The sequence below is a fragment of the Ovis canadensis genome, chromosome 14 (genome assembly GCF_042477335.2).
Source record: "Ovis canadensis isolate MfBH-ARS-UI-01 breed Bighorn chromosome 14, ARS-UI_OviCan_v2, whole genome shotgun sequence".
NCBI lineage: Eukaryota > Metazoa > Chordata > Mammalia > Artiodactyla > Bovidae > Ovis > Ovis canadensis.
Window position 1 is genome coordinate 60,588,153 of NC_091258.1, and position 7,782 is coordinate 60,595,934.

At 41.9% G+C, this 7,782-nt stretch overlaps 1 protein-coding gene across 3 annotated transcripts in view; it reads left to right on the forward strand.

Annotated features, from left to right (window-relative positions):
- The window catches only part of LOC138418787 (zinc finger protein 607-like), a 92,431-nt gene that overhangs the window by 22,487 nt on the left and 62,162 nt on the right, over positions 1–7,782 (forward strand). The window lies entirely within an intron of this gene.

Consider the following 7,782-nt stretch of genomic DNA (forward strand, 5'->3'; position numbering starts at 1 on the left):
CCAACCAGATGGACAGAAATCCAACAACTTACTAAAATATTCTATTGGCAAGACTGGAAAAACAAGGACTCTCACATTGATGAAAATGTAAAATAATAGAACTAATATAGGAGAGAACTGAGCAATGTCCATGTGTTATATATATATATACCTTAAGACTGAGACCCTTGCTTCTAAAGATACACTGGTGAAGTTACAAAACGTGGTATGCACAATTTTTTTAAAAAATGCTATATGTGAGTGAAGCAGGCTAGAAATAAGATGTCCAACATTAACTAGATGAATTAACTTCATATTTATCTAACAGTGGGCTATCATGTAGCTGTATTCTAATAGGGAATTATCTTCAGGATACATTAAAGAAGAACATAGGTATGTGGAGAATAATATGTATATTCTAATATTTGTGAAAGGAAAAGAGGAATGCTATATATGCCTATACTTTCAAAAATAATCAAAATGAAACAACAGTAGGGAGAGGGCTCTGTCCCTACCTCACAGCGTGAGGATACAGTCACTAAAGGGCTCAGCAGCCAAGGATGTTAGAAGGCGGCAGGTGCGCCTGTCACACCCCCACAAAAGCACACGTGCACACAATCCGGCGCTGTGGAAAGTAAAGGGTATTAATAACCTATTTCACTTTACTCAAGTGGCTCCTCAGAGGTTCTAGAAAACCTCAGAGGTTACCAGAGCTTGAGTCTTGCAGTGATGTCTTCAGAGAAATAGAAGTCCAGGACTGAAAAAGCTGCAGAAGTCTAACAAGTAGTGTCTAGATTTCTCAGACGGAGCTCTGGCTCAGATGCGGTGACGGTGAGTACCGGGTTGCTGCTCAAAGGGATTCAAGGATGTGATTCTTGCTTTATGGTCATGGTGGGTATGTGTGTCCGTGTGTGTGCACAGGCGCACACACAAGTATCCTCTACTGGGGAAGGGAAGACTGTGCTTGAGTCTGAGAAATGCTAGTAGATAATCATATAATCTATCTGGGATTGTTAAAGTGTCTGGGGGTGGTGTGACTATAGCTTTAAGGGTGAGGTCTGGGATTAATCAGTCTATGACTATTTTATAACTCGTTAATAAAATGATTTTTCTTTATTTGCATGGTTCTGTACTTAGATTCCTGTGAAATTATAGAAGTGTTAAGTGAAAGATACATGGGGAGTTCATTTGAGGCAGTGAATGTGTGCAGAGTATTATAAGAATGGGTATGATTGTGTCATCATGCAGCTCTGTGTAATAGTGATGTCTTTAAGCTTCAGTGTCCTCACCTGTAAAACAAAGCTAACATTCATACAGTGTTGTCCAATAGCAATTTCTGCAGAACTGAATTACATATTCAATGTCTGTGCTATCCGTTACTGTAGCCACTGGCCACATTTGTCCACTGAGCACCTGAGATGAGACTAATTTGACTGAGGGATGAAATTTTAAATTTTGTTTAATTTTAATATATTTAAATAGCTATTGTGTTGAAAACCGTGAAAGTGTTAGTTGCTCAGTCGTGTCTGTTTCTTTCAACCCCATAGGCTAGATTGCCAGGCTCCTCTGTCCATGGACTTCTCCAGGCAAGAATACTGGTGTATAGCCATGCTCTTCTCCAGGGGAACTCCCCAACCCAGGGATTGAACGCGAGTCTCCTGCATTGCAAGCAGATTCTTTATGGACAGTCCATGGGGTCGCCAAGAGTCATGACTGAGCAACTTCACTTTGACTTTTCACTTCCATGCACTGGAGAAGGAAATGGCAACTCACTCCAGTGTTCTTCCCTGGAGAATCCCAGGGACAGGGGAGCCTGGTGGGCTGCCATCTACGGGGTCGCACAGAGTCGGACACGACTGAAGCGAGTTAGCAGCAGTAGCAGTAGCAGCAGTGCATTGTAAGAATGAGTCTGGAGACAGTGGTAGAGACATCAAGGGTTTATTGAACAGGGAATCTTTCAAGTCTGAAGCAAAGTTCCCAGGGTGATACCCCGCTGTGTATGGCAGACAGCAGGCAGGACTTATGCAGCAGTGTTCACTCTGGGGGAAGGAGGAAGTTACCTATTAGAGGAGGAATGGATGTTGGTGGGCTTATGAGTTTCCAGGGAAACCGGTAGAGGAGCACTTCCCTCGCTGAGCTATGATTAACAACCGTCAACAGCATGGTGATCAACTAGCATAGTGGCGCCACTGTGTTCTTGATCTTCGAGAGAGAGCTGTGCGCCATGACTTGAAGCAACATCTTAGTTCCCTATCCAGGAATTGGATCTGCATAGCCTGGATGAAAACCAGGAATTCTAGCCATTAGACCACCATGGGCTAGAGGCTAGAAGCAAAATTGGTCTGGCTCTTGCCCGGGTTGAAAAATGAATTTCTCAAGGAGGCAAAAACTGTAAAAACAGGTACAAAGTTTATATTATTAGAGACATGGCACAACTAGTGGGCAGGAGGCCTAACTTAGCTGTCCAGCCCCTTGGTGGTGCTCTGTGCAGGGATCATGCACATTACCATGCTTTTACTCCCAGAACCTCAGAAATGGCAGTTGGTTTTGTATCCTGTTGTTCATAATTGCCCCAACTGTGCACATGTGCAATTATTTTTAGTCCCTTATAGTTTGTTATTATGTTGCTCAAGATGTTTGTTCTGGTGCAAGCACTCTGGTAGAGGGGTCCAGGTCCCAGCCTACCTTCTGGAGAAACTGAGGCAATGGACAGCCTCAGTGGTGACCAGCGGCAGTGTCAGAACTACTGCGTATCCAGAGCTGTGAACCCAGACATCTCGTATTCTACTTTCTTTGTATGCCTGTGAAAGTTGAGGGACCAGGATGGTAGTGGAGACTGGATTTTGACCCATCTTCAAAAACACCAGATGTCTCATGCACCTCTTTCCCTGGCAACTGCCATTCCCCACAGAAGGCATGTAAAAAGGAGAGAATTGCTGCTGTACATGAAAAAATCAAATTGAAGAATTTGTACTTCCTCTTTGTTCCATGAAATGCATTTCATTTTTCAGTATATGGAAACAGCTGGTGTCCCCTTGAAACAGTTTCACTGATTTACCCCTAAGTCTTCCTTCCACAGGGAAAGTCAGAGGTTCTAGGCACAGATCCCATTCCCCAATGCACCCTAATAATTAATTAATCCTTCTGATTAATTATTTAATTATGCAAATAATTCTTCCTGTTGGCTTTTTGTTAAACATCCTTTGGGTGTAGAAAAGCAAATCTGGAGGATTACAGACCATTATTTCAGACAATCTCTTATTAAAGAAGAGAATATACCTGCTTGGAATCACACACTGGATATTCTTAATCTTCTACAAAGGCTTGTGATCAAAAGCAAATAGGGTAGGAGATGGTTTGACTCATTTCGATCAGTGACATGGACTTTGCTTTGTGAAACTGTTAAGAGTAGGAATCCAGTCAGTGGAGAGGTCTGTTTCAACTAGGGTGGGTACACCACCACACCTCTAGATCAGAACACCTAACACAGGAATTTTGTAGTACTGACCAGGTCTAATTTCTGGTTTGTCTGCATAACTTTGTTTCAGACTTCCTTTTTGTGTGGTGTGTGAGCAGGATGGTATAAGGGGTAAGAGCATAGATCTAATACCTGGGTTAAAATTCTAGCACTAACACTTGCTAGGTGTGTGAGCTGCTTCAGTAGTTTATTCAGCCTCTCCTTGCCATAGTTTTTCTCTCTCTTCTTTTCAAAATATTTTTAAAGACTATTTTTAAGAGAAGTTTTAGGTTTACAATAAAACTGAGAAGATACTGAGATTTCCCACATACTGCCCACCCCAGTACATACACAGCTTCCCTCATTATTAAAAACCTCCACCAGAGTCCTACAATCTTTTTAAACCAAGGATTCACCCAAAGGCCATAATTTACCTTGTTGTACATTCTGTGGTTTGGGACAAATGTATAGTGACTTATAGCCACCATTCCAACCTCATAGAGGTTTTTTTTTTCCCAAAAATTTAATTATTTTTTGGCCACACCATACTGCATGCAGATCTTCATTCCCCAACCAAGGAGTGGCAGTGTGGAGTCCCAACCACTGGACTGCCAGGGAAGTCCCCACAGAGTACTTTCATTACCCGAAGAATTCTCTATGCTCTGCCTATTCATCTCCACACACCCCTAACAACCACTGATCTTTCTGCTGTCTATAGATTTGCTTTTTTGTAGAATGTCCTATAGTTGTAATCAGACACTATGTAATCTTTAAAGATTGACTTCTTCCACTTGGTATTATGCATTTAAGTCTCCTTCATGTCTTATCATGGCTTGATAGCTTATTTCTTTTTAGCACTGAATAAAAGCTCAAAATTCAGAAAACTAAGATCATGGCATCCGGTCCCATCACTTCATGGCAACTAGATGGGGAAACAGTGGAAACAGTGGCTGACTTTATTTTGGGGGGCTCCAAAATCACTGCAGATAGTGATTGCAGCCATGAAATTAAAAGATGCTTGCTCCTTGGAAGGAAAGTTATGAACAACCTAGACAGCATATTAAAAAGCAGAGACATTACTTTGCCAACAAAGGTCTGTCTAGTCAAGGCTATGGTATTTCCAGTAGTCATGTACGGATGTGAGAGTTGGACTGTAAAGAAAGCTGAGTGCCAAAAAATTGATGCTTTGAACTGTGGTGTTGGAGAAAACTCTTGAGACTCCCTTGGACTGCAAGGAGTTCCAACCAGTCCATCCTGAAGGAGATCAGTCCTGAGTGTTCATTGGAAGGACTGATGTTGAAGCTGAAACTCCAATACTTTGGCAACCCGATGTGAAGAGCTGACTCATTTGAAAAGAGCCTGATGCTGGGAAAGATTGAGGGCATGAGAAGGGGACGAAAGATCATGAGATGGTTGGATGGCATCACCAACTCAATGGATATGAGTTTGGGTAAACTCCAGGAGTTGGTGATGGACAGGGAGGCCTGGCATGCTGCAGTCCCTGGGGTCACAAAGAGTCGGACATGACAGCAACTGAACTGTAGTGAATAGTCCGTTGTCTGGAGGTATCACACTTTATCCATTCACCTACTGAAAGTCATCTTGGTTGCTTCTAAGTTTTGACAGTTATGAATAAAGCTGCTGTATCTGTGTATAGGTTTTTGTTTAAACCTAAGTTTTCATCTACTTAAGGATCTTAATTGCTGGGTTGTATGATAAAGAAAGAGTATGTTGGACTTCCCTGGCCATCCAGTGGTTACGACTCCATGCTTCCACTGCAGGGGCCTGGGTTTGGTCCCTGGTTAGGGAACTAAGATCCTGCATGCTGCACAGCGTAGTCCAAAAAAAAAAAAAAAAGTCTGTTTACTTTTATAAAACCGCCACCAAATTGTCTTTCAAGGTGGCTGTGCCAGTTTCCTAACCGGAAGATACCTACTTCATAGCATTGTTATGAGGGTTAGATGAGTTAATAGTGTAAAGTCCTTAGAATAGCCTCTGGCACATATTAAAAGCTCAGAAAACATTGCCTGTTATGTGGTAATTCTGGGTCATTCCCACTCAGCTTTCTGTAGATCAGAAACAATGACAATGTAAACTTAAATACTTGTAGGTAAGAAAGTGAAGCAAATGCTAAAGTCACGTAGAATGTTACTTAACTGGATGACAGTTACCTTTGTTTATGGGTTTTCATAGTTTCAAGAGGAACTAAAGAACCTCTTGATGAGGGTGAGAGTGAAAAAGCTGGCTTAAAACTCAACATTCAAAAAACTAAGCTCACGCATGCAGTCCCATCAGTTCATGGCAAATAGATGGGGGTAAAGTGGAAAGAGGGACAGACTTTATTTCCTTGAGCTCCAAAATTACTGCAGACGGTGACTGCAGCCATGAAATTAAAAGACGCTCACTCCTTGGAAGGAAAGCTATGAACAACCTAGACAGCATATTAAAAAGCAGAGAAATCACTTTGCCAGCAAAGTTCCATATAGTCAAAGCTATGGTTTTTATAGTAGTCATGTATGAGATGTGATGAGATGGACCATAAAGGCGGCTGAGTGTTAAAAAGAACTGATGCTTTTGAATTGTGGTGTTGGAGAAGACTCTTGAGAGTCCCTTAGACAGCAAGGAGATCAGACCAGTTTCAATATTCATTGGAATGACTGATGCTGAAGCTCTAATACTTTGGCCACCTGATGCTGGCAAAGATTGAGGGCAAGGGGAGAAGGGGGTGACAGAGGATGAGATGGTTGGATGGCATCATCGACTCAATGGACAATGGACATGAGTTTTAGCAAACCCCAGGAGATAGTGAAGGACAGGAAAGCCTAGTGTGCTGCATTTCATGGGGTCACAAAGAGTCGGACACAATTTAGTGACTGAACAATAGGGAATGCTGCCATGTTAGGGATTCAGTGTTTTTCTCTGCAGCCAGAATGAGCACCCAGCAGTGGCCACAGTCAGGTGACCCTGGTGAATGGAAGTCCATGTTGCTGAGCCCATGCATAATGTCCATCCCCTGCCACCACTATGTTCATAAGCCCACTGGATGATAATGGTGGGGGGGGGTGGTGACTGGGAAAAGAAACAGTTACCCACAGAACAGACCATCCTATCCACTTGATTATTAAATCCTCTGCTGAGGTCACCCTTCAGTGAGCAATTACACAGGACACAAATAACTTCAAATGTTTTGCCCAGAGAAGCCTATCCACACTTCTCTTTCCCACATTTCACTGTCACCAGATTTCCAATCATCTTCCTTCCACCATTATTCCACGTCTTAATATCCATTCCCATACTTGTTCCCTGGATTTCTGTGTGTACAAATTAGAAAACTCAAGTAGTTCAAGTGTAGCACACCTCCTCTCAGGTCACACTTTGAACTTCACCTTTAGGAGTCTGCTGGGACTTGAGTCTATTAGTGATGGGCCCAGAAATAAACTGTCCCTGGCAGGGACAGTTTCTGAAGAGTCATGTGGCCTCTACCTCAGGGTTATTATGCTTTCCAAGCAATGCAGTGCCTATCCCATCAAATGGAGGTGGAAATGTTGCCTCTGGGTGGGGGATGCCACTTCCACAGGTAAAGCAGACTCTAAACTTAGGAGTTCAATGTCCCCAGCATCATCAGGGTCTTCCCAATATCTCCAAACCAACTTACAAGATGCTATTCTTTCCCAATCTATGCCCTCATTTTCACAGTATTTTAACACTATTTATTCAGCTGAGCATTTTCCAAATCTTTAGGTTCTGCTTCAGAAATTCCATCTTTTAAAGTCATTTCTCTTTTCTTGCACTTCATTATCATCAGCCGGAAGGAGCAAAGCCACATCTTCAATTTCATTGCTTAGAAGTTCTACTTTCCGCAAAACATTAGAACACAAACACAATTTAGCCAAGTTCTTTGCCATTTTATAAAAAGAATGACCCTTCCTCCCATTTCCAATAATATGTTCTTCATTTCCACCTCAGAATGAACCAGAATGGTCTTTACTATTCATATTTCTACCAACATTTTGTTCCTAATTTATTTTCTAAGAAGACAGGTTTTCATTTCAGCTCTCCTCTTTTCTGAGGTTTCACCAGAATTACCCTTATCATTCATTATTCTTTGCATACATATCAAAATATATGCTTTTCAGCTCTTCAGCTTTTATCCACTCATTATTCAGTTCCAAAACAGCTTCCACGTTTTTAGATATTTTTTAGATTAGCATCAATTTTGGGTACAAATTTGTCCTATTTGGCTTGGGCTCCTATAACACAGAATCACTGACTGGGTAGCTTATAAACATTTATTTGTCACAAGCGTGGAGGCCGAAGTCAGTGATTAGGGTGCCAGCATAGTTTTG